The 27,871-nt window shown below is 37.4% G+C and overlaps 2 protein-coding genes and 1 pseudogene across 2 annotated transcripts in view; all 3 read right to left on the reverse strand.

Annotated features, from left to right (window-relative positions):
- The window catches only part of LOC125834152 (premnaspirodiene oxygenase-like), a 438,006-nt gene that overhangs the window by 112,874 nt on the left and 297,261 nt on the right, over positions 1 to 27,871 (reverse strand). The gene's annotated exons all lie outside the window — the stretch shown is intronic.
- LOC125834153 (magnesium dechelatase SGRL, chloroplastic-like) overlaps positions 1 to 27,871 on the reverse strand; it is a 390,391-nt gene that overhangs the window by 569 nt on the left and 361,951 nt on the right. The gene's annotated exons all lie outside the window — the stretch shown is intronic.
- Positions 142 to 24,912, reverse strand: LOC125833812 (magnesium dechelatase SGRL, chloroplastic-like; annotated as a pseudogene).

Consider the following 27,871-nt stretch of genomic DNA (forward strand, 5'->3'; position numbering starts at 1 on the left):
TATCTTTCTTTAATAAATCACACATACTAAAACTTGGAAACGATTTAAACATGTGTAGGAAAACCATGATCAAACAAAGACTTGCAAACTAGTAAGTTGCACACAAAATGGAATAAAAGAGTGGCATTTTTTCTAATAAATTCACACACGAGAGATTTCATTTTCATTTTTTATCCATGTGCTGAAGCCTGAATGTTTCTTTAGGACAAACAAAGGTTTCAGGGAGTAAAAGATGATATTGTTGTAATTATGTGCTACCTTAGCAGAATCTTTTAGAGGAACCCAACATTCTACACGGTTGTACTTCTTCGAGCTAGAATGAAAATAGACTCAGCATTCATTAATTCTTCATGCTCCTTGAAGAAATCTGAATCCCCATAGAACACAGCCTCAAGTACCTTGTAGTTCAAAAAGGCAGATTAATCACAATCCGATTAGTATAATACACTAATTTAGAGGAGCAAACCAAATTACAGTTCAACAATGGAATGAAAACAAAGTGTTTTAGCTCATTGGACTGGTTGTTTTACAAGTTATGCACTAAAACAGTTGCAAAGTCAAAAGGAACTCCAACCAGGTTCCTAATTCAAAGAATAAATACGAACCTACCATGCATTATTGTTATAGTATTATCGGCTGCATTAACTTACCAGAGAAGGTTAGGATTACCAAATCTTGTGCTAAGGCTAATAAGGAAATACCAAAAAAAAAAATATTCTTGAATTTAAGGTAACCGTCCATCCCTGTTTTAAGGGGCTATATCCACTGACCATGCGATATTCTGGAGTTAATATGAGATAATGATTCAAGAAGTATCAGTAGGACAGGAGATAAACTCTCAAAGCAGATTTTATACAACTTGTTCAATCCTCCTCGACCTCTTTAAGAAAGAGTTTATATAACTTCAACTCCTCTAAATCGATATCTTCAAATGTCTTCTTTCCTTTAAAGGCTTCTCTAACTTCAAGTTGTGCTTTCGCCATAACACCTGGATTTTTTATCATTTCTGAAAACGCCCAAATAATTGTTGTCGATGATATTTCAGCTCCTGCCATGAACATTTCCTACACGTAGAAAAATATCAAATATTTTTCGAATTTTTCCTAATTCAAACTTGAAAACTCTAGCTAGCATAATAAATCAAATAAAAAAGTAATAGGCACTAAAACTTACAAAAATAACTGCTTTGATATTTTGATTTGTGATTGGCATTCCAAATTCCCCACTCTCCATGACTCGTAGTAAAACATCAATCAAATCTTCAGCTCCAGACTCACCATTACCTTTGTTACCATTTGCTCTATTTTCACGATGCTCATTAATGAGCTTCTCTAAAATCACATCAACCTTTTCATGAGCCTTCAACAACCTAGACTTCATCCCACTGATCCCGTGAAGCCATTTATGTGAAGGAAACAAGTCAGTTAAGTCGAATCCTGAAGACAACGAAACAGCCTCTTTCACCAACATAATCAACTTATCTTGATCATGAACAACTTTCCCAAAAGCGGATCTACAAGTTACAGAACCTGTAAACCAAAAAATTTTATTCGATAGGTTAACCAACGACTCATCAGGCGTAGAATTGATGATAGATGAGACGAGACTTGACATCTCTTCTTGTCGAATTGAGTTAAATGATTTGACCATTTTTGCACTAAGAAGTTCCAGGACACATATTTTGCGCATATTTCTCCAGTAATCACCATATGGACATAATGCTATGTCCGAATAATTGTAAAAAATAATACTTCCAGTCATACTTTGAGGCCTAGTTGCAAAACGAACATCTTGAGTTTTCATGATTTCTTTTGCCATTTCAGGTGAAGATACAACAATCGCGGAAATTTCTCCTAGTTGTAAGTGTGTTAATGGCCCGTATTTTTGTGATAGGGTTCGGAGAGTGTGATGTGGCAGGCCTCCATGGCTCGCTAATTGGTGCAAGTTCCCGATAATAGGTAGCTTCCATGGGCCAGGAGGCAATTTTTTGGTTAAGGTTTTTGATTTTTTCCATATTTGAAATAGATAGAATATGAAGTAAAGAAATAACAAGAGTGAAATAACGAAGATTAAGGGTAATTGTTGAGTCTCCATTTTTTAGAAAGTATGAAATGGAATACTATTTTATGGATACATGCTTTTCTTGTTTATATAGAGTAAAACAAGTTTATTTTATATGTTTATTATATTATGGACTAAAAATATTTTATTACTTTTTCTTATTAAATTGATAAGAAAATATCCACATTATTAATCTTGACAATAATGGTAGCAGAAAGTGACCGCACATCAATCTTGGCAATGTATAGTAATCTACTCTCTTTTTTAGTTGGGCACAAGTAATTCAGACATGACAATATTTATTCCTAAAAATATTTAATAATAATTGAGTTAGTGGCATAACAGTCATAGTCGCTAAATTCTTTAGGTACTAGTGAAATAAACATAGTCAAATCATGTCAAAACTACAACTATTCTTGGTAATCCAATTGTTGGTCCATCAATGAATATATTTTCAATTTGATCCTTCCAGAATTGGAGGGGTTGGATATAAAATGAGCTAAATTTGACATTTCATATTAGGAAAATGTAGTATTTTGTTGACTAACAAAATTTTACAAATCAAGCCATGCGACTATCCAATAATAAAATAATCTGGTGTTACAATCCACTTGCAACTTGAGGGTTCATTTATTCATAAAGTTTGATTATTAGATGTATTTTGTAGAGGTGAGAAAATTAGCTTATTGTCACGCCCCGAGCCTACACCCTGGGCGGGACCGGCACTCGGAGACCATTGCTGGCCCCAAGCGAACCCTTGGCCTGGCTTTCTTAACTCAGCGGAAACCTACTCAACAGAATAACTCAATGCTATGCAGAGGCATAAACAACTTAAATGATACATATCTGGCCAAAAAGGCAACTCGAGTCTCAAAATAGAATACTTACATATATACATAGATAAGAGACTCAAAACTAACTGACTGACTGTCTATGAAGCCTCTAAAATACTTAGATGGATGTTGGGACAGACCCCACAACACCCTAATAAACAAAACTAAGAGAACAAAATAACTGAGCCCTTTGGAAGCAAGGAGGCTCACCACTGACTCTAGAGTGCTCAACTGGATCAACGGTGTGCAGGATGCTGATCCTGGGTACCTGCGTCTGCATCATAAAACGATGCAGGCCAACTGGCATCAGTACATGGAATGTACGAGTACGCGAGCTGGACCGCTAAAAACAACTTAAGCTTGAAAAGGGAACAAGAGATCACTTACCTTGACTCTGAGCGACTCATATACATAACTGGACTCAAAGTAAAGCAATAAGACACGAGCCACACATATAAAGCTTGTAAAAGAATGTAAACAACTTAGATCGTTAAGGATAAAATGACAACAAACTCCACTTTTCTTTTATAAACATAAAACAGCTTTTTGTGGGAGGTTCTTTAACCGACAACCACCACTACGAGCCTTAGTGATGATACAACGTTTTACCTCACGTTGCCAAAGGACCATCCTATACCTTGCCATCGATATAGGACCTTACTTTTGCTTAGTGGATCCACTAGCCTAATCTTGCGTGATCATCTAAAAAGAATGATACGACAAGTCCCATGTTGGCGCATGGTTCTTATGGAGAGTTGAGTTAATATGAACTCGTGTCCCCAATTCGGTGCTCAATACTACTCCCAAAAATACTTTGGCTCATGCTTTTAAAATAACTTCTTTCTTTGATTGAGATACTTACTCAAAACTTTAGCCCAAAGGCTCCTTTGGGGAAAGAAAACGGGATTCCCTTCTTATTCAAATATAATAGCATTTACAACCTCCTTTGGGAATACTTAGTTCCCTAATAGCTTTCTCTCTTTTTTTTTTTTTTTGAGAAATCAACTTTAAACTCATGACTTAGCTTGAAACTAAGACTCTTACTCGACTTGAAACCTCACTTGACTTGGAACTATCTTTCCTTGAAGTGGAATTATGAATTCAAGGTGTTCGATCACATGTTATGGAAGGATTCTTGAACGCTTAGACGCACTTTGGAACGTCGAAAACAACTATAAAACATAGGTGAATTACTTTGGAACATGTATGAGAAAGTGAGAAAAGAAGAGGGGAAACTTGGCTGAGACTTCAGATTTCTGGTGACACAGATGGGACTTACGGTCGCCATCGACGGACCGTAGATGGACTTACGGTCCGTACTGCAGGTCCGTAGATTGCGTCAGAGATTTTTCCCCAGAATTTCATTTAAGAAAAAGACTAAGTGTTGGCCTACGGTCATGACTTACGGTCCGTAGGTCAGGCCACGGACCGTAGGTCGTGACCGTAGATCGATGCCCCAAAAACCAACTTCTGTTTCGATTGACGGTTGACCAGTACGGACCGTTGATCGATCTACGGTCCGTAGGTCAGTCCCGTAGATGGGGATCGACAGCTCAGAAACTTCTGCAAATCGATGGTGGATCAACCTCTAAAGGGTCATAGCTCTTAGAATCATAATCCCCTCAACATACAATAGGTTTCAACTTAATGCACAACCCAATCAAACCTCACAACGAACAATATCAACCACAACTAACAACTTCGACACTTCAACAACAATTCCCAAATCTTTTCTCAAAGCATAAAATAAACTTGGTGTGTGTGAGGGAAAGGATCAACCCACACGGAAAACTCACATACCTTGATAGGGATCACCCCCGACGAAATTCCACAATGGTCTTGACAAATCTCCTCTTTCTTCTCTTCTTCTTCTTCTCCTTCTTCTCTTCTTCAATCACAAGAACCCTAACTCTTTCTCTTACCAAAAATGGGACAAAAATGATCCAAAGATCATCCTAATACAACAATATGAGCTCAAAAGAATTGGCTAGGGAAAAGACTAAAATGCCCTTAATGATTCCCGGACGGATCTCCTTGTCAACTGCCCAACTTTCGAAGGTCATAACTCCCTCATACGAACTCGGAATCGAGCAAACTCGGTGGCGTTGGAAAGGTCGTTCCACGAACTTTGCAACCATAACTGGAATTCCACCTAACTCATCCTGAGCTAGAATTTATGGCTGTTCAAAGTTGGCCAAAATTTCACATTTTCCATACTTAGCCAAAATTTTCCAAAACTTTAAATTCTTTCCAAAAAATGAAAATTTCCAATTCTAAGCCTCTTCAATTATTTCATATTGCCGGATGTTACAATATCTCCCCCTTGGGAACATTCGTCCTCGAATGAGGTTGCTCTAACAAAACTAAGGGTGTAACATCTAACTCAAACACTCAACAAGCAATCATGCAAACAACAACAACAACTACAACATGCCCATTATATATTAAAGAGCACTAAGAAGGAAATTAATACCTTAATCCGCATTCCCTCCGGATTCAAAAAGATGAGGATATCTCTTCTTCATGTCTTCTTCGGCTTCCCAAGTGGCTTCCTCAACAAATTGGTTCCTCCAAAGGACCTTGACTGATGCCACATCTTTCGTTCTCAACCTACGAACTTGGCGATCTAAAATCTGAACCGGCACCTCCTCATAAGATAAGTTATCCTTGATCTTAACACTTTCAGTCGGTAGGATCAATGAAGGATCACCTATGCACTTTTTCAACATAGAGATGTGAAATACCGGATGGACCGCTGCTAGCTCTTGTGGTAGCTCTAACTCGTAAGCCACACTGCCGACCCTCTGGACTATGCGATAAGGTCCGATATACCGGGGACTAAGTTTCCCCTTCTTACCAAACCTCATAACTCCCTTCATGGGTGAAACCTTCAAATATACCCAATCATCTACTTCAAACTCTAACGCCCTTCTCCTAACATCAGTGTAGGACTTCTGGCGACTCTGTGCCGTTTTCAACCTCTCTTGAATCACTTTCACCTTTTCCATAGCTTGGTGAACTAAATCTGGTCCTATCAACCGTGCTTCACCAACTTCGAACCATCCAATAGGAGATCTACATCTTCTCCCATATAGAGCTTCGTATGGAGCCATCTGGATGCTAGAATGATAACTGTTGTTGTAGGCAAACTCAATGAGAGGTAGGTGATCATCCCAGTTGCCTTTGAAATCGATCACACAAGCTCTCAACATATCTTCTAAGGTCTGAATAGTGCGCTCTGCTTGCCCGTCGTCTGAGGATGAAATGCAGTACTTAAGTTCACCTTCGAACCCAAACCCTTCTGAAAAGATTTCCAGAACTGTGCAGTAAACTGTGCACCTCTATCTGAAATAATGGAGATTGGCACTCCATGAAGTCTCACTATCTCTTGAATGTACAACTTGGCATAATCTTCTGCCGAATGGGTAGTCCTTACCGGTAGAAAATGGGCTGACTTTGTCATTCTGTCGACAATCACCCAAATAGAATCATGCTGTCTGCGAGACCTTGGCAACCCTGTGATGAAATCCATATTGATCATCTCCCACTTCCATTCCGGAAGCTCTATATTCTGAGCCAAACCACCGGGCCTTTGGTGTTCAACTTTCACTTGTTGGCAATTTGGACACTTAGCAACGAACTCTGCAATGCCCTTTTTCATGCCATTCCACCAATAAAATTCTCTCAAGTCACGGTACATCTTCGTGGAACCCGGATGAACGGAATATCTGGAGCTATGAGCTTCCTCCATAACCCTTTCTTGGAGTCCATCTACCATAGGTACACACAATCTACCTTGATATCTCAAAAGCCATCTCCCCCTTGTTCAAATGCTAATACTCTTTGCTTTTGAACATTTGCCTTCAACTCAAGCAAAATGGGATCTTGATCTTGCTTCTCTTTCACTTCTGACATCAATGATGACTCGGCCTTGCTCGTCACCGCAATTTCTCCTTCTGCGGAATCTGTAAATCTGACTCCCAGACATGCCAGTCTGTGCACATCTTTTGCCAACTCTCTCCTTCCTTCTTCAATATGGGCGGTGCTACCCATAGACAACCTGCTCAAAGAATCAGCAACAACATTAGCCTTACCTGGGTGGTAAAGAATACTCAGGTCATAATCCTTGAGTAACTCTAACCACCTCCTCTGTCTGAGATTAAGCTCTTTCTGAGTAAGCACATATTGAAGGCTCTTGTGATCAGTGAATATGTCAACATGCACACCATACAAGTAGTGACGCCATAACTTCAAAGCAAATACTACAGCAGCTAGCTCTAAGTCATGGGTTGGGTAGTTCTTCTCATGAACCTTCAACTGTCTGGAGGCATAAGCGATAACTTTGCCATTCTGCATTAAGACACAACCCAAACCAATTCTAGATGCATCACAATACACCACAAGACCTTGAGTACCTTCTGGTAGCGTCAAAACTGGAGCTGTAATCAATCTCTTTTTCAATTCCTGAAAGCTTTTCTCACAAGCTTCGGACCATTGAAATTTCACCGTCTTCTGAGTCAACTTTGTCAAAGGAGATGCAATAGACGAGAACCCCTCAACAAACCTTCTATAATAACCAGCTAAACCCAAGAAACTCCTAATTTCAGTTGGAGATGTGGGTCTAGGCCAATTCTGCACTGCCTCAATTTTCCGAGTATCAACTTTAATTCCCTCACCGGACACAAGATGACCTAGGAACGCCACAGACTTAAGCCAAAACTCACACTTTGAGAACTTGGCATACAACTCCTTGTCTTTCAAAGTCTGAAGAACTGTTCTGAGATGACTAGCATGATCTTTTTCATTCCTTGAATAGATAGTATGTCATCAATAAAGATAATAACAAACATATCTAAATAAGGTCTGAAGACTCTATTCATCAGGTCCATGAAAGCAGCCGGCGCATTGGTCAAACCAAAAGACATGACTAAAAACTCATAATGACCGTATCTGGTTCTGAAAGCTGTCTTTGGAATATCACGTTCCCTTACTCTTAACTGGTGATAACCTGATCTGAGCTCAATCTTGAAAAACAGGTGGCACCCTGAAGCTGATCGAAAAGATCATCAATCCTCGGAAGAGGGTACTTATTCTTGATGGTAACCTTATTCAACTGGCGGTAATCTATACACATCCTAAGGGAACCATCTTTCTTTCTCACAAACAAAACCGGAGCACCCCAAGGTGAGACACTCGGTCTAATGAAACCCTTCTCTAGAAGATCTTTCAACTGCTCTTTCAACTCTTTCAACTCTGCTGGTGCCATTCTATAAGGCGGAATAGAGATAGGACGAGTATCTGGTATGAGATCTATGCCGAAATCTATTTCTCTCTCGGGAGGAATTCCGGGTAGATCATCAGGAAAAACTTCTGGAAACTCTCTTACTATAGGAACCGACTAAAATAAGGTATCTCAACACTAGAGTCATGAACTCGGGCTAAGTGATAGATACAACCCTTTGAAACTAACTTTCTTGCCTTAAGGTACGAAATAAAACGACCCTTGGGCACTGCTGAACTACTGCTCCACTCTAAGATTGGCTCACTCGGAAACTGAAACTTGACCACTCGAGTTCTACAATCTATCGATGCATAACAAGCATGAAGCCAATCCATACCTAAAATGACATCGAAATCTACCATGTCTAACTCAATCAAATCAACCATGGTGCTCTTGTGATTGATAGAAACAGGACAATCACGATAAACTCTTTCAGCTAGGATAGATTCCCCAACAGGTGTAGAGACACAAAAGGGTTCACAAAGTCTTTCAGGAAGAACATCAAACTTATTCGCAACATAAGGAGTCACAAAAGATAAACTTGCTCCTGGATCTAACAAGGCATATACATAAAAAGCAAAGACTTTGATCATACCAGTGACAACATTTGGAGAGTTCTCTTGCTCATGGCGACTGGTGATCGCATAAAGGCGATTTGCTCCTCCACCGGTACTAGAAGTAGCTCCTCTAGGTGCCATCCTGTCTGGGGGAGCAACTGATGAAGATTGGGTCCTACTACCCAAACTTCCACTACCTTGATTATTCTTAGGGCACTCCTTCACAAAGTGACCCTCTTGCCCACACTTAAAACATCCTGTCTGGCCATCACGACATTTGCCTGGGTGGGTTCTACCACACCTAGCACATGCAGGAAACAAACTGCTTCTTTGTGCCACACTACCTGAGGACTGTACTGGTCTAGCCTTGAAGTCCTTCAAATTCTGGCCATTATGACCACCTCTATACCTTGGTGCGGGTGCGCTAACAGATGATGGAGCAGGTCCCTTTTGCCTTTCTTGGAAGGACGGACGACTCACATTACCTTTCTGCTGCCCAGGCTCATTACCGGTCTTGGCTCTCTTACTCCTGAACTCTTCCCTATCCCTCAGCTTTTCTTCCTCAACCTGCTGTACATAGACCATTAATCTGGATATGTCCATGTCCCCGATAAGCATTGCAGCCCTACCTTCCTTACTCGACAACCGAGACAGCCCAGCAACAAACAAGCTCATTCTATTCCTCATGTCCGCAACCATCTCCGGAGCATAGCGGGAAAGTTGGGTGAACTTCAGACTGTATTCGCGAACACTCAAGGGCTCCTGCTTAAGGGTAAGGAACTCACGTACCTTGGCCTCTCTCAATTCTCGAGGAAAGAAATGCCCCAAGAAAGCTTCCTCAAAATCGGCCCAACTCGCCGATGGTGCATTCTCAACTCTACCCCCTTTCCACTGGTCAAACCATGTTCTAGCAACATCCTTCAGCTGATACGCAGCTAGTTCAACCCGCTCAGTGTCTGCTACATGCATTACATCAACAATCCTCTTCAACTCCTCAATGAAGTTCTCTGGGTCCTCAGTAGTGCTTGATCCCATGAAACTCGGAGGATTCATCCCCAAGAACTCACGGATCCTTGAAGTGTCAGCTCCTTCATGTCGAACTCCCCTTTGCTGACCCACCTGATTGGCTACAGCTTGACTCAACATCCTAATTGCCTCTCTGAACTCGGCATTAGAAACTTCCCCTTGATCTTGCACTCCCGGTGCATAGGGTAACTCTTGCTCATCAACATAGCGTCTAGAAAGACGCCCTCTACCAACTCTTCGTGGAGGCATGACTATCTGAAAACACGCGCAAGCACGGATTAAAAGGAAACTCTTTAGAGATCAACTCTAGCGCACGAAATGAGTATGAAAAAAAAAAAAATGGGAAACCTTCCTAAATGTTGTAGCCTCCCAATTATAGATGTGGCGCGCTTCACACCGATAACTAGGACTCTACAGACACGGCTTCATAGACACCCTAAGACTCTTGAACTCTGTGCTCTGATACCAAGTTTGTCACGCCCCGAGCCTACACCCTGGGCGGGACCGGCACTCGGAGACCATTGCTGGCCCCAAGCGAACCCTTGGCCTGGCTTTCTTAACTCAGCGGAAACCTACTCAACAGAATAACTCAATGCTATGCAGAGGCATAAACAACTTAAATGATACATATCTGGCCAAAAAGGCAACTCGAGTCTCAAAATAGAATACTTACATATATACATAGATAAGAGACTCAAAACTAACTGACTGACTGTCTATGAAGCCTCTAAAATACTTAGATGGATGTTGGGACAGACCCCACAACACCCTAATAAACAAAACTAAGAGAACAAAATAACTGAGCCCTTTGGAAGCAAGGAGGCTCACCACTGACTCTAGAGTGCTCAACTGGATCAACGGTGTGCAGGATGCTGATCCTGGGTACCTGCGTCTGCATCATAAAACGATGCAGGCCAACTGGCATCAGTACATGGAATGTACGAGTACGCGAGCTGGACCGCTAAAAACAACTTAAGCTTGAAAAGGGAACAAGAGATCACTTACCTTGACTCTGAGCGACTCATATACATAACTGGACTCAAAGTAAAGCAATAAGACACGAGCCACACATATAAAGCTTGTAAAAGAATGTAAACAACTTAGATCGTTAAGGATAAAATGACAACAAACTCCACTTTTCTTTTATAAACATAAAACAGCTTTTTGTGGGAGGTTCTTTAACCGACAACCACCACTACGAGCCTTAGTGATGATACAACGTTTTACCTCACGTTGCCAAAGGACCATCCTATACCTTGCCATCGATATAGGACCTTACTTTTGCTTAGTGGATCCACTAGCCTAATCTTGCGTGATCATCTAAAAAGAATGATACGACAAGTCCCATGTTGGCGCATGGTTCTTATGGAGAGTTGAGTTAATATGAACTCGTGTCCCCAATTCGGTGCTCAATACTACTCCCAAAAATACTTTGGCTCATGCTTTTAAAATAACTTCTTTCTTTGATTGAGATACTTACTCAAAACATTAGCCCAAAGGCTCCTTTGGGGAAAGAAAACGGGATTCCCTTCTTATTCAAATATAATAGCATTTACAACCTCCTTTGGGAATACTTAGTTCCCTAATAGCTTTCTCTCTCTTTTTTTTTTTTTTGAGAAATCAACTTTAAACTCATGACTTAGCTTGAAACTAAGACTCTTACTCGACTTGAAACCTCACTTGACTTGGAACTATCTTTCCTTGAAGTGGAATTATGAATTCAAGGTGTTCGATCACATGTTATGGAAGGATTCTTGAACGCTTAGACGCACTTTGGAACGTCGAAAACAACTATAAAACATAGGTGAATTACTTTGGAACATGTATGAGAAAGTGAGAAAAGAAGAGGGGAAACTTGGCTGAGACTTCAGATTTCTGGTGACACAGATGGGACTTACGGTCGCCATCGACGGACCGTAGATGGACTTACGGTCCGTACTGCAGGTCCGTAGATTGCGTCAGAGATTTTTCCCCAGAATTTCATTTAAGAAAAAGACTAAGTGTTGGCCTACGATCATGACTTACGGTCCGTATAGTATTATCGGCTGCATTAACTTACCAGAGAAGGTTAGGATTACCAAATCTTGTGCTAAGGCTAATAAGGAAATACCAAAAAAAAAAAATATTCTTGAATTCAAGGTAACCGTCCATCCCTGTTTTAAGGGGCTATATCCACTGACCATGCGATATTCTGGAGTTAATATGAGATAACGATTCAAGAAGTATCAGTAGGACAGGAGATAAACTCTCAAAGCAGATTTTATACAACTTGTTCAATCCTCCTCGACCTCTTTAAAAAAGAGTTTATATAACTCCAAAATTAGAATAATACTGACAAATGAAATAAGTTTTTATCAAATGTGACTTGCAGACTTAGAAGGTGCAACTTAATGCAGCTATGCAAGTCAAATTTCAATTATGGTGAAAAACATTTTCCAAATCGAAGCTTTTCTTTAAGTCAAAGCATAGTTTAAAATTTACGGAGAACAGTAAGAGGGGTACAAATATTTTAAGAATTTACCAGTGGCAATTCCTTGGAGAATATATGGTAGCTGAACTCGGCAGCTAGCTCTTGTAGGGGATTCTGTAACAAAAAAGGTTTGTATTGATCATAAAACAACTTACAAGCTCATCAAGGAACAAAAAGAAAGATAGAAAAGGGAGATTCCAGACTGCTATTACAAAATAGCTAACTAAAAGAAAATAACATAACTCATACCATAACCCTAATGAGATAGTTCATCCTCTATATATAGGCATCTTTAGTGCACAGGCTCATTCCTTTATCCCGGGTCCCAAATGTAATTTGACAGTATATCAATTGGGTCCTGCATCGTGGCTGTTGACACCCAATTTTGACCCTCCACAACATAAATTAATCATCGAGCTTCTTCAATTTCAAACGATTTAAAATAAGTAGTTTTATAAAAATTGCAAAAAATAAAAATAAAATAAATTTAGTGTGCAAGCTATTTTAAATAGTTTAGTCATTTTTTTATAAATTTTAAATAATATATTTGTTTTTTTAGATAATTGTGTATATAATTAGTATATTTTATGAATGTTTGGAAATTATCTCAAAATAATTTATTTTTTGGTTAAATATTTTATTAATTAGTTTAGTGTAAGTTGGTTTATATTTTTGAATTAATTAATTTATAATTAAGTTAATTATTCTATTTTGTTAAGATTAAGAAGCTCATTAATTAATTTATATTAACTCGTCTTTTATTTTACCTTGTCTTAACTCACTTTTGGACTAGCTTTGGGCCATTATCACAACCCTCTTTTAATCAAGCCCACTATACTCATTTCAGCAGCCCATTCCAATTCATATCAGCCCATTTCCTTACATTTCAATACCAAAAGATTCAGTCCAACAATATCCTTCAATACCAAATAATTCCCATCCCATCCCAACACAACATACGTACACTAGCATATGCGACCCGACCCAGACCTCTGTAACTTGTCTTCTTCGCGACCAAATCGCAGAAATCCAGCGAAACCAGACGAGAACAGTCGCTCAGACCAGAAATCCCGCAGCTAATCACGACCTCGAGCCTAACGCCTCCCTCTCCATTATCAATCCGTTGAAGATTGTTTGAGATGGGACAATTGACAACTTTCAACTTAAGGGGAAGGTGATTTTCGAATTTCAAAATCCACCCATTTTCCCCCTAATCGATTCCATTCTTTTCCTATATATACTCTCCTTCCATTAACGTCAAAGAGGGGGATTTTTTTAGCGAAAACACTGAGAGTAGCCTTAAGTAAAAATAGCTAAAATATATAGAAATACATTGAAGGCAGAGAAAATTTAGTTTCGGTCTGAGTATCACGTTTCCATCTCGTTTTGCCATTGGTTCCCTCAAGTTTCGTTTGAGAATCGAGATTTTGCTCAGTTTTCTTGTTGTTGTTCGTATTTGAGTTTTGTGGTAGGAAGATCGTGGCTCTGCTCGCGCTGTCTCTAGTTTGCTGCCCTCGAAAAGGTGACCCTATTTTGACCTTAACTCGTTTTAGCTGGTGTTTTATTTCTAATTAAAAGTTTACTGTTGAACTCTTGAGGCAAATTTATACTTTGGGGTGATTGATCAACATTATGGGTCCTCTTGTTTGAGCATTCTGATGGAAAATGGTATTGATCGAGTGCATTATAATTCTTGTTCATATTGTTGATGATTTGAGTTATGTAAAACTAGTTATTCAGTGGAAATTTTTTGACATAATGGGGGGCTCATTTCTATTTGTTTTATTGGTCTAGATTCATACCCAAATCTTCTTTGATGTGTTTTGGTGTTACTTTACCAATTGAAGGCATTTGGACCTTACAGTGATGTCTTGATGTCTTTCCCATATAGGATATTTTTCTCTAATCTTGTATCTTGTTTTCCCACTCTAGAATGATATTACTATAAGCTAGAATGCTTTAGAATGATAGCTTCTCTTTTGGTCAAAATTACAAAGTTACGTTCTCCGCAAAGTTCCATTTCTTAAGTCTAGTTTTTTAAATTGAGCATGCTGTAATCAGCTCCTCTTTACTGCATTTCCAGCATATATTTTCGTTTGTTCGGTTTATTCTCTCCTTGTATTAGTTGTAGTTCTTTATTTTCTTTAAAAATGTCCCTGTGGGCTGTTGTTGTTAGTTCTTGCTGTGACGTGAAGTTAGACCAGCGATATTAAGTTGTAGAGGATAATATTTTGCTCTTGATTCATACTCAGTCAAAGTCTCTTTGTTTAGTTCGGGTGATTCGTAGCGATTTGTGATATCTAGTTTGATACCAACACTTCAAAAATCTATCATTTCATGTTTTAGCTTAGATTTCCCTGTCTATTATAGTGTAAGAAATGTTCTATTTATATAGATACTTACTAATATATTTGTTGCTCAGTAGCTGTCGTAACTCATATATAACAATAGTATTTCTTCATCTTTCGCGTATCTGTTTTATAATTGATAGATAGTATTCTGCTTGCTCCATTTCTTGCTAATAAGTCACTAAGGTTAATATGCTTTTCTAAATTAACATTACTTGTTAGATTCTTGTTTAAATGTTGGTGCTTAAGTCAACATGTCAAACCTTGTTTAGTTTTGTTTGGTGAATATTTTCTTTTAAAAATGGAATCATAAGTGCATTTGCTGATATAATACTCCAGTAGGTATATGCTTTTAAATTTAGTGGTTTGAGCAAATCATTGATTAAGGTTGAGTGGATATATGCTATTTTATATAGTTTTCCTTATGTTGCTTTTGATTTGATTTTTTCCACTCATGTATTCATGATTTATACATTGTTCTCTACAAATTAATCATTTTTTTTTAATTTTTTTTTAATGCAATTTTGAGCTGATATTAATTCATTACTCCTTTCTTTGTATGCATAATACTTGAGTCCATTCATGGACTCTCCTACTTGCATTATGTTGGGCTAATCAGCCCAACCTCCTACTCGAGTCGACCTTCTTCCCTGTTTGAATTTCGGAAGCTGAAACAGTTGAGAAAGGAGTTGCATTACAGGTCCTAAAGGCTGAAAACAGGCAGAAATACATCATGTATGCACTGATATACATATCAGTGCAACAAATACGTGACTAAAAATGGAAATACAGGTAAAAAATGTGGGAATACATAGCTAAGGCGAAATACAGGTATTTGGAAGCAGGAGATACACGGAAAGAGCTGATATACATGCCGATATACACTGATATACATCAGCAGTATACCAAAAACGAGTTTTGGTTAAACCCCAAAAAGTAGCAACGAATTTGGCCCAAGAAAGGCCCAAATTCAACTCCTCTCCGTTACTCTTAAATTATTTAATTATAATTATTTATTGTTTGTTTATTAGCTCTAACTTTATAATTGTTAATTAACTTAATTAGATCCCCCAAAAGACGAGCTATTTCTTTGTATGGTTTTATTTCTAACAAATCTCATTTTATCAACTTTTGTATTGTCATTTATAATCTGTAGTCAAAACTTTTTTTTTCTTTTTTTTTATTAGTTTAAAATGGTTTTTTTCATAAATCGAAAATGACTCAAATAAAAACCAACTAATTTAGTTTCAATTCTAATTACTCGTTTCTAATTCAAATTTTTCAATCAAGGTTCCATTTTCTAAAAAATAAAAATTGCTATTTGTTTAACCATTTTCTCAAAGTTAATTTAATAATGTAAATTATTATTATAAAATACTTGCTTAGTCATTTTCTCAAGAAGGTTAGCCAAAACTTTTATTCTTCAATTAATTTAAAATGATCTTCATGTTTTAATGTATTGAATTGGTTTAAGTTATTTCAAAATGAATTAAATAAATTCAAATTAATCTAGTTTTATTAATATTCTAATCACTTATATTTTAAGTCAAATATTTCATTTTGGATCCTTTTTTTTCTCTAAAAATAAATAAAAATAAAATGTGTCATTTATTTAACTTACTTTTTAACCATATATTGTAGTTATTCTTATGTTAAAACACCTTTTCTAAAAAATAGTCAAAAAATATATTTTAGTCAAGTCGCAGGTCAACCGCATGTTAGCGGACACTTCGAATGCTTAAATCCTTCTCGATGTGTAAATCGAACCCCGAACCCTCTTTGGTATTTTCAAATGATTTTTTCTGTTTAAATCTTTGAAAATTATAAGTTTTCTTAATTTCTTTAAAAATTAAGTGGCGACTCTTTTTTAAGTATTTTTCTCAAATTGTTTTATACTTAGAACATTTCAAAAATGTGATTTTTCTAAATACACTCAAATTACAACACAACAGTGGCTAGATTCGTAACATTACTCTGTCTCTCAAAAAGAACCTTGCCCTCAAGGTTTGAGTAAAATAGCACAAAGATCATATTGTTGTCATTGCTGTCTCTATCCATGTTAGCATCCCAAATGAAGTCCTGTCCAGAAACTCCAATTGCCAAGGCAATACCTCTGTGCATTTGATCTACCAACCAGATGAGCCAGTTTGCCTCAAGGGCAGCCAAATTGTGAAGACACAACATTGACATCTTGAATAACTAAGCATGCATTCCCCATCTCCAAAGAGTTACAATCACACCCTTTTTGTTGTCACCAATGCAGGTAGAATAGATCATGTCATCCTTAGGTCCTTTCCAATAAACTCTGAGATTTAGTCTATAACATAATGCTCCAGATGTGTTACAATATTGTGTATTACCATCACCAACAAATATTAGTTCCAGCAGTATTGGGAATTCACGTATGCTACACCAAAAAGTATCTTGACATGCAAAAACACTAGCATATTTGGGAAAATACCATATTATGGAATAGGGAGGGAGATGATTCTGTTCGATTGCTTGGGCAGCTCCCTTGAAGTGTGTGAAAAATGCCCACTGATTCTCACACTTACTGCAACACTCAACATCACTGTTGGCCCAAAATTCATACTTCACTCGTGCATCCAGATCTGCTGATTGAAACCTGAGACATTTAATCCAGCAGGTAATGGGACGGATCTCGACATTAAAAAATCCAAGAGTAATTGGTTCTATGATAATAAGGAAGAAATCAAACTCATCACTTGGAAATAAAGATGATTTGCTGTTGCCGACAGGTGGCATAATAGCAGAACTTTCCTCATTAAATCTTGTTCCAAATTCAAGAGAATGCCAAGCTAAATCCAAGGCTAACATACATGGCAGTACCAATTTAGCTTCTGTAGAAAATAATGAAAGTTCACTTTCAATCATGGACAGGGTCCAACTATCATTTCCACAAGTATGCGCTGTAAAATCAATAGCTATGAGTGCCCATGCTACTGCTGCAACAATATCATACGCAATCAGTACATTGAAGAACCTTCTGTTGTGGTTCGCCCAGCCATATAGGACATACACGCCAATTACAATATCGTGAACAATTAGGTCCAAAGAAAAGCTACAAAACCAGGTTACCTGCAGATTATCACACCAAATCATAACCAGCTCTTCAAACACGGCAACGAGCTTCATAAGCATGTCATATTTACTTATCCTCTTAGCAGACTCTACCCTGGCAAGATGTGAGCCTAGAAGTTGAACTATAAGATGATTCGGAAACTTCAATTCTTCTCTAAAAAAAGAGCAAATCAAATGACTAACAAGTGTGTCCAGCAAAGGAGCTTGTCCAATTGGATTCAGCTGGATGAACTCGGGTGTCTTGTGTGAGACTCTCATTGAAAAATTCCTATCAAGCTCAACCTATACCATAGCATACGCTACAACAAAAAGTTCTGTGAAGGCATTGTCGTGTGCATCTGATGATGTGTGTGAAATAAGAGCCATGGCTTTAGACTTGTGAATACAGTGATATGCTAATGTGGAATGGTCATAAGGTCTGAATATAGAGGAAGTCAGATTGAAAGCCTCTTCAAACTCTAATGTAAAAAGAAGAGACTTGTCTGCAATAGCCGCAACCTGATTCACTCCAAACTTCATTGTTGGTATCGCATGAAACGCATGAAATGAGAGACACCACTGAAGACTGCTGTAACATCTCGCAACTAGAAAGAACTAGAAGGAAGTTTAAAAATCTGGAAATAGTTACTTTTGGAAAGGAGGAAATCTGGAAAATTTTAAGTTAAAGTGAGTTTTTGGTCAACTTCAAACGACCATAACTTCTAGCTCAGGATGATTTAGGTGTAGTTCCAGATATGGTTGGAAAGCTCTTGGAATGATCTTTCCAACGCTGCCAAGTTTGTCTGATTCCAAGTTCGTATGAGTGAGTTATGCCCTTTGTAAGTTGGGCTGTTGGATTAAGGAAATGTCCAATCCGGAATTTTAAGGGGTATTTTAGTCTTTTCATTGCCCTATTATTTTAATCCGTTTTTAGGAGTTTAATATGGGTCAAATCAGATTTTAGTCAGGTTTAGAATTTGGGATTTCACGCTAGGGCTAAGGAGAAAGGAGAAGAGAAAAAAAGAAGGATAAAAGGGCAAATTCATCAAGATCGATCAAGAAAGTTGGTGTTTCACCAAGGATTTACTTCTATCAAGGTATGTGAGGCTCTCATAACGTTGGGATCGTTCTCCCACGTGCCAAGCATATTAATTTCAGTTTGGATTCGACTTAAATGAGTTTGAATATTGATGATCTTGATATCTATTCTTGAATTCATATATTGTTCTTGAACTTGACTGAGTTGGAAAGTTTTTGAGTTCGTTACGTCGCATCATAGAGTCGTTTCGAGTTAGGTTCTTAGGTACATTTCCTAGGTATCTGTATCTAAAAGTAATTTGAGAAAAAGAATCAAGTTTGGGTGAATTGGGGTTGGAAAACGAAGAAGAAATTTCGTCGAACGAAATTAGGGGGTGGCAGCACATCGCGCACCTAGTGCCTAGTTTTGAAAAATCCTGCTCCGCATCGAGGAGCTGTCACGGAGTCTTCTGCCTCAAAATATGTTTTCGAAACCAAAATTTAATTATCCCTCCGCGTCGCGGACCCACCTTCGTATTTTGATTTTCGGTCTTTTCTCATGTTTAGCTATCTAGAATCATTCCTAAACAACACTAGATCTTTCCAATACAAATCAAAATCCTTGAATTCATAATTCAATTCAAGGATCAGTTAAGAGTCAAGTCAAGATCAGTTAAGAGTCGAGTCAAGAGTAGTTAAGATCAAAGTCAAGAGAAATCAAGAGTCAAGTTAAGATAAGTTCTTAAAGTTTTCAAAAAGTCTTTCACAAATGTTTTAACTTTGTTTTAAGACTTAAGTTTTGAGTTCAATAAAGAGTAAAGTTGAAGTTCTTTTCTTCAAAGAAACATATAGGGACTAAGTATTTCCCAAAGAGATTTAAAATATTTTTTTCACATTTAAATAAGAACGGAAACTGAGATTTCCAAAGGGCCTTCGGGCTAGTTTTCAGAAAAGAGTAATAGCTTTCACAATAAAGCAAGAGAGGAAACCTTGATTTCCAAGATAGCCTTTGAGCTAAGTTTTTGAGCAATTATCTCAAATCACAGAAAGAAGTATGTTTTAAACATAAAGAGCTAATAATATAATATTTTTGGGAATAGTATTGAGCACCGATGGGGAAGAGTTCATACAACTATCAGCCCCCTTAAACCATGTAGCCATCATGGGTAGAAAATGGTCACACTTTTTAGATGAATCCTTTTTGCATAGACTAGTGGATCCATTTAGTAGTTCAGGTTCTATACCACGGCAAGGTATAGGATGGCCCGGGCAGCGTGGGGCTAATAACGTTGTATCATCACTATAGTTCTTAAGTGATGGTTGTCGGTTAGAGAAACTCCCACAGCAGTAATTGCATGGTTCCTCAAGGGGTTCTGCTTAGTATGGATGGGGGTATGGGACTTCATTCATGCATTGCACAAGTAGACTTTGAGAGGGATAATGATATGTCTTTTATGATTTTATGATTATGAGTTGATAGCATGTTTTAAACAGTTTTCTTTTTTCTTTATATTGCACTTGTTTTAAACTGTTTTATAATGAAATGAGTTCAGTTAAGTATTCATGAGTTGAGAAGAGCCAATGTAAGTGTTTCTTTCAGATCCTTTTCAAACCTATGTTATGTTTAGCATTCCAACTCGCATACTCGTACATTCAATATACTGATGCCAGTTGGCCTGCATCGTCTTATGATGCAGACGCAGGTAACTAGGATTGGCATTCCGGCGCATCGTTGATCCAGTGAGTAGTTCAGAGTCTGTTGGTGAGCCTCCTTGCATTCTAGATGATCCATTTCATTGTTTTCTAGTTTAGTTCATTAGGATGTTGTGGGGTTTGTCCCAACATCCATCTCAGTTGTTATTAGAGGCTTCATAGACAGTCAGGTGTTAGTTCTTTAATCTTTTCATTGTCATTATTCCATGTTGAGACTTGAGTTTGCCTTAATGGCCAGTTGAATGTTCCTTTATAACATTCCAGGTTATTATATGAACTTATCTTTGTTGAGTTTAAGTCTTCTGCTGAGTTAAGTAAGCCAGGCCAAGGGTTCGCTTGGGGCCAGCAATGGTCTTCGAGTGCCAGTCCCACCCAGGGTGTAGACTCGGGGAGTGACGACTGCTATCTAATGTAAGGGTGACACCTTTGAACATTGATGGTATAAAATAAGAAGCAATTATTGAATTCCCTGTTGTTAATCTCATCAAGTCAAATTGGCAATGCATACCAATTGCCTCTCCTTGGGGATTTTCAGCGAACACCTTGGAATAGTGGCATGTTTGGGACATACTATCAAATAGTTGTTGAGAGAATCGATTCCACACGTAAGGATATCTTTCTAATATGGTAGAAAACTTGTGAGGCGTCTCGGCCACATAAGACAGGGAATCACATAGCTGCCCAGTATCAACCCAAGCATCCACAACACTACCAAAGGGTAAAATATCAAGTAATGGCTCAAGCTCAAAATGGAGATATGAGCATGTTTTCTTATGGCAACAACAAGTATGCAGTACTTGACCAAGAGGAAGCTTCTGACCTGAAGGTTCAAATTTGTTGCGTTGTCCGGTGACATAGGGGGCAGAGAAAAAGAGTTGAAATTGGTGAATAAGCATGAGCAATGGTTAATAGAATTGGATGCATATTTAGATAGTCTCCCTCTGTAGAAACATGGACATTTAAGTGAATATTCCCTAAGATTGGGGTAAAATCCTCTAGCACAAACTCTTGATCGTTAGCAACCATAGTCTTTTGAACCGCACTCACTGAGCCTTCAAATTTAGCTTGTACATCGCACACCTCCTCTGATATATCATCTTCTAGATCAGAGTGACCCTCCGAGCTAAAGGTTGTTGCATCGGATTGTTCATCGACGAACACCTCGTGGTTGATTTGTTGGAACATACATCTAACCTGTGGGCTTCAGTAGTTGCGGCATAGCCTTCCATAGACATGACAACCCCATTAGCTGAGCTAAATGGTGAATCATCTACTAGTGGCATTTCATCAAACACTTGTTCCGCATTTGAGTTTCCAACTTTGGAAGTAGATTTAATTGCATAATAAGTAGGTAAAATATTCAAATCAGCAAATGAAACGACCTGGGTCATTGGTGTAACCATAGGTGAAGACCTATCATAGTCAAAATGGGTATGAGAAGGATCAACAAAATACCTTGATGTAGTAATGGTTGTGTTTTGAAATCGCAACACCACTTGCTCTTTAAAATGCTTCCAATCAACTAATTGATTATTGCGATACATCCAATGAAACCATTCAAGGGCATCACCATCGAAATAGTAGGAGACATAGTGTAATTTGTGGGCATCTGAGATGGCAAAAAAAATCAAAATTGAGCTCCGCTAATAAAACCCAACCCACTGCATTGTAGCCGTTGAATCGACCCAACTCCACTGGAGACGGCTGAGAATGCATTAAAGCAACATGAGAGTGCAGAGCTTGAAGCAATTTCTGATTAGACTCTGTAAGAGAATGAAAACTAGAGACTGATGAAGTGAAACTCATTGTTGAATATGAGAGCTGAGAGTTCGTTGTTTGTATTGATAAAAAAAACAACTTACAAGCTCATCAAAGTACAAAAAGAAAGATAGAAAAGGGAGATTCCAGACTACTATTACAAAATAGCTAACTAAAAGAAAATAACATAACTCATACCATAACCCTAATGAGATAGTTCATCCTCTATATATAGGCATCTTTAGTGCACAGGCTCAGTCCTTTAACCCGGGTCCCAAATGTAATTTGACAGTATATCAATTGGGTCCTGCATCGTGGACAGATTCGTAACAGATTAGGTCCACTCACATAACAGTGGACATCAAGAAACAAATTACCTTTCACTTCTGTCCATTCAGCAACCACATCATCTTTATTATACCGCCCTTCAACTGCCATAGAAAAAAATGGTGCAAGGATTGAACTCAAATTACAAATTTTCAAAACAAAGTTTCAGTCAATGGGAAAATCATTTTCCATAACAAAGTTCAAAGCCAGAAAAAGAAAATGTAATCCACAGAAGCAGCTTAAGGATAAACAATTGCTCATTCAGAAATGCAAAATGACGTTACCTGATTGTATTGGATATTATTTGAGATGGTTAATGTCAGATTAGCAGTAAAATCACAATGGGATAATGTGTATGTCCTTGGCACGATGCTAGAGTATGTATCAACTTCTTCTCCTTTTAACAAGACTTCCAGCTTTGAAGCTTCAAATCTTGCTGGAGGACCCAAGAGCCTGACAGCCTGGATATGAAGCCAAAAATTGTATTTATTACTATTTAAAAAAAAAAAAGAGCTAAAGAGATTTGAAAAATAGAAGACAAAAAGATAATTTTATAAGCTTTGCAACACAGTTGTCATGATGGATCATCTTTATTCGAAATTTGCATCAGGGGAGAGATCTACGATCGCCTTTTTGGTCTTTTAAGTCACAGACTATCAAGTCGTATCAGAAATACCGCCTCAGTTGGCACACTCAAAAGTGAAATTTTATAAGGAGAAGAAGGACGATGATGTTTCCTAAACGTGCAGATGGATATATATAATGAATAATTTGAAACAAAAGGATCTCCGATGATTTTTTGCCAGGAAGAAATAGTTGCCCAGCCTTTGCTTTGCTTTGAAGTCTATATTCTGTAGGATAGCTAGCTAGTTGGAAATGTATTCTGCGTAAAGCAACTGTGACTATTCAAAAAATAATCCATCTTTTTATGATGTTTAGGTCTTGCTTTCAGTAAGTTACACTAACTTCTCGAGCTCAGGGTTCCACAGATCAAAACTTCTGGACAAAGCCAAACCTCTTACACTGAAAACCGCTAATCGGTTACAATGTAACAAATCAGCTCTAAATATTTGATCAAATAGACAACAAACAAAAATTAGCAACCATAAGTTACTTGCATTTGTTAAACAATTTACTGAAAAAGAACCATTAGTTTTGCTTTCTTTCAATGACAATCATTTCAAAATCTACTCATTGAAGCATCATTTGAAAATCAAACTTTCAAAATACTAGCATAATGCTCCATTCTCCTCATATGTTACATCCAAAACCATATTTCCTGAATATACATAATCCGCTCCAACCTGCCCCAGCCCCGAAAAAAGTAATATAAGTACAACTACTTGAGGGGGAACAAGGAACAATTCCTCCATGTCACGAAGAAATCAAAATTTTCCAATCATAGATTACTAAAATGGGATGTTCTACGGTGCACACTTATCCAATAAATTGACAAAGCAAGTGTGCTCAAATGGCAATAGGTAACAAAAGATTACAAAGCAAATTGTACAATTTCTTCAATTTACTGTTCAGTTTCCTCTGCCAAGAAGCAATAACTGTTGGGTTTTAAAAAGTGTGAATGGAAAATGAAAAGTTGCGACAGGATGAACAACAATAACTCCTAAACATCTAACAAATCATTACAAAACGGTATCAACCAATTATCAGGGTTGTCCCGACCATAAGGCCACTAAAACAATTGCTATTCTATTTGACCTTTCCATTAGTAGATCTCCAGTTGAAAAACCGATAGACTCCACATATCCAAGTTTAACCCCTCAACTTTCCACTATGGTTCAATATTAACCTAAGTTTGTAGCTAGCTCCATTAGGGAATCAATGTGTGAAAAATGCAGTCTTTTTCTAACATGGTATTAGACCAAAAGTTTAACTGAGGGCAAAGTTGCTCAATTTTTTTTTTTATGACCGTGGTGTCTGTCTCAGCTTTCGCACACCTCGAATAATTCCACATTATATCTGTCACCTCCACCAGCAACAGATACCAGTTAAGTTACTCAATTTCAAATACTCACATAAGCAAATTTAACCCTTTCCCCTGGTATAAATGGCAAAAATGTGAATCTACATAGAAAACAAATTGTACAAAGTCCCTCAACAAAAGGTTCAAGTTCTACTTCCAATAAGAAATGCAGTACATAATCTACAAAATATATCACAAAACTCAAATCCAGAAAACTCATATTTACCTGGAATACAAGTGTGTTGTAAGGGGGTTTTCTTCCACTAAAAGAAGAAAGAAGAACAGCAGGTGTTGTTGAATGCTTAACTTGACAATTATGAATGTAAGAAGATGGAGAAGAAGGAGAATGGGTAGTAAAGCGAGTGGCCATGGACAGCATGACAGATTCATCCTCTCTTCTTCTCTCTACAACTACTATTTTCTATCCACTTAAACATTTCACAACCATTTATTTTTCTTCTTTGTAATTTTGCTATGAAGAAAATATAATTATTAGAGAATTTTAAGAATTAATGAGAGATTAATTAGTGTAAAATATAGTTAACAAAAGAAAAGTTAATTAAAAATAAAATAGAATATAATTTTTTTAAATTTCTGACATGACACTGATGTGGCAGCGAGTGTAATACAACACATATTGTGAGAGTGGTGTTACACGTCCCAGGGGTAAATAAATTCACTTTTAAATAGTAAAGGTGTGTAATAGATCGTCATAAAGTTTACGCGTGTAACTGACTTTTTGGGACAAGTTCAAGGGGGAATCTATGTCTTCTCCCCTTTTTAAATCTATTTTCATCTCTTTTTTTTCTTTTTAAATAGTATTGGGGGATATAATTACATTATTTTGTTATGAATATTCAAATTCATGATCATTTTTTACATACTCTATTTGTTGGTGTAAATGTATTTTTATTAAAATAAAATATTAAATGTATATGTTAGTGGTTATAAAATTGTGGTAGAAGGTGAATATTGATTCTTGTAACTTATATGACTATTAGTTCTTGTAACTCTTATGGTCATTAGTTTCTTGCAACTTATATGGCCATTAGTTTCTTGTAACTTAAGTAGCATCTATCACATTCATTTACCACATTACTACCCTTCATTCTAGCCACTGATTATATGGAAGACTTCTTCACCTATAAATAATGGTGTTTCTTCCTTTGTGAAACATCTTAAGAAAGATGAGAAGTGTGAAATAATATTGTATTGTGTAGTAGTGAAAGAGAGAGTTGAGAGAGCAAATATTCTAAGTCTTCAACTATATTCACTATACAAAAGAGAGTATTTAAATGTTGAAGGAAACTGTTCTTTTTGTGGAGCTTGGACTATTCAACTAATTCGGAGTTGTTTGAGTTGTCCGACGTTGTTGGGTTGTTGTATCCTGAAGGGGACAAGTCAAGAGTGATACTGCTGGTTCAGTGTAGATTATGCCGCAATGGACTTGCATCTCCTTAAAGAGAGCGAGATATCTGCGACTGCCTAAAGATTTGTTTATTCATTTTTGTCATTTTATTTTTAACTGTAATTCATTGTAATTTGTGGTATATTACACCAACATTATTATAACACCCCGTAACTAGAAAGAACTAGAAAGAAGTTAAAAATTGGAAATAGTCATTTTTGGAAAGAATATAAAAATCTTTTCCATACCCCATGACTAAATTCGTTTTTTGGTAATTAATTGGGGTCTAAACTGATAGGATTCATTTTATGCTTTTACCATATTGAGTTAGGGTTTAAGAGAAGAGAAAAGGAAGAGGAGAAGGAGCAAAAATCATCAAGATCTTCAAGAATCGCTTGTGGATTTCATCAAGGGTTGATCCCTACGAGGTATGTGAGTTCACACAGTGTTGGGTTCGTTCACCCACGCGTCACACATGTTTAATTCAACATGAATTCGTCCTAAAAGTTGAAAGTTTGAATGTTCTTAGATGTGTGTTCTTGAATTTACTTTCTTTCGTGAATTTGGGATGAGATTGAGGAGTTCTTGAGAGCTTAAGGTAGATTTTAGAGTTTTGTTTGATTAGATTCTTGTGTACATATGTTGGGTATCTGAATCTAAAGAAAATTAGAGAAAAAGAATCTAATTTAGGTGATTTGGGGTTAGAAAACGAAGAAGGAACAAGTTGGCAGAATGTGGGTACCAGGTCCGCGTCGGGAACCTGTTCCTCAGAATTGACAATTTTTCTTCACGTCACGGACCGTTCTGCCTCAAAATTTATTTTGCGACCAAATAATTAAATGGATTTTCGCGTTGCGGACTTGCTTTCAGACAATGATTTCTTGATCTTTTCTCGTGTTTAACTATCTAAAAACACTCCTAAATATCATGAGATCTTTCCTATCACAAATCTCAATCCTTGAATCCATAATTCAATTCAAGGATCAGTTAAGAGTCAAGTCAGGAGAAGTTAAGAGCCAAGTCAAGAGAAGTTTGTAGAGTCTTCCAAAAGTCTTTTACAAATAATTTAACTTTGTTTTAAGACTTGAGTTTTGAGTTGAGTAAAGAGTAAAGTTGAAGTTCATTTCTTTTAAGTATATGAGGACTATGTATTCCCAAAGAGTTAAAATGTTTTCACATTTAAACAAGAAAAGGAAACCTTGATTTCTAAAGAGCCTTTGAGCTAGTTTTTCAGAAAAGAGTAAGTGCTTTCACAATTAAGCAAGAGAGGAAACTTTGATTTTCAAGATAGCCTTTGAGCTAAGTTTTTGAGCAATTATCTCAAATCACAGAAAGAAGTATGTTTTTAAACATAAGAGCTAGTATCATATTTTGGGAGTAGTATTGAGCACCGATATGGGAGAGAGTTCAGACAACTCCCAGCCCCCATAAACCATGTAGCCATCATGGGTAGAAAAGGGTCATACTTTTTGGATTATTCCTTAGTGCTTTTTAGCATAGACTAGTGGATCCACTTAGTAGTTCAGGTTCTATATCGTCGACAAGGTATATGACGGTCCTGGTAGTGTGAGGCAAAACGTTGTATCATCACAATAGATATTAAGTGATGGTTGTCGGTTAGAGAAACTCCCACAGAAGAGATTGTATTCTTATATACACAGTTTAATTGTATCTTTACATACATTTCAGAGTTATATTTGTATCTTTGCATACATACAGAGTATTATTGTATTTTCCAAAATACACAGAATTGACATCCATGTTTTAACAACTTTTCTTTATATTGCACCTATTTTAAACTGCTCTATATTGAATTGAGTTTATTTAAGTTGAGTTGAGCCAGGTAAGTTCTTCAATTCCTTTCAAGCGTATATCTTATTTTAGAATTCCCCTCGCATACTCGTACATTCAATGTACCGATGTCATTTGGCCTGCATCTTCTTATGATATAGACACGGGTAACCAGGACCAGCATCCAGCTCATCGTTGATCCAGTTGAGCACTCAGAGT

This window comes from Solanum verrucosum, unplaced genomic scaffold (assembly GCF_900185275.1).
Source record: "Solanum verrucosum unplaced genomic scaffold, falcon-dt-bn FXZP01000108.1, whole genome shotgun sequence".
NCBI lineage: Eukaryota > Viridiplantae > Streptophyta > Magnoliopsida > Solanales > Solanaceae > Solanum > Solanum verrucosum.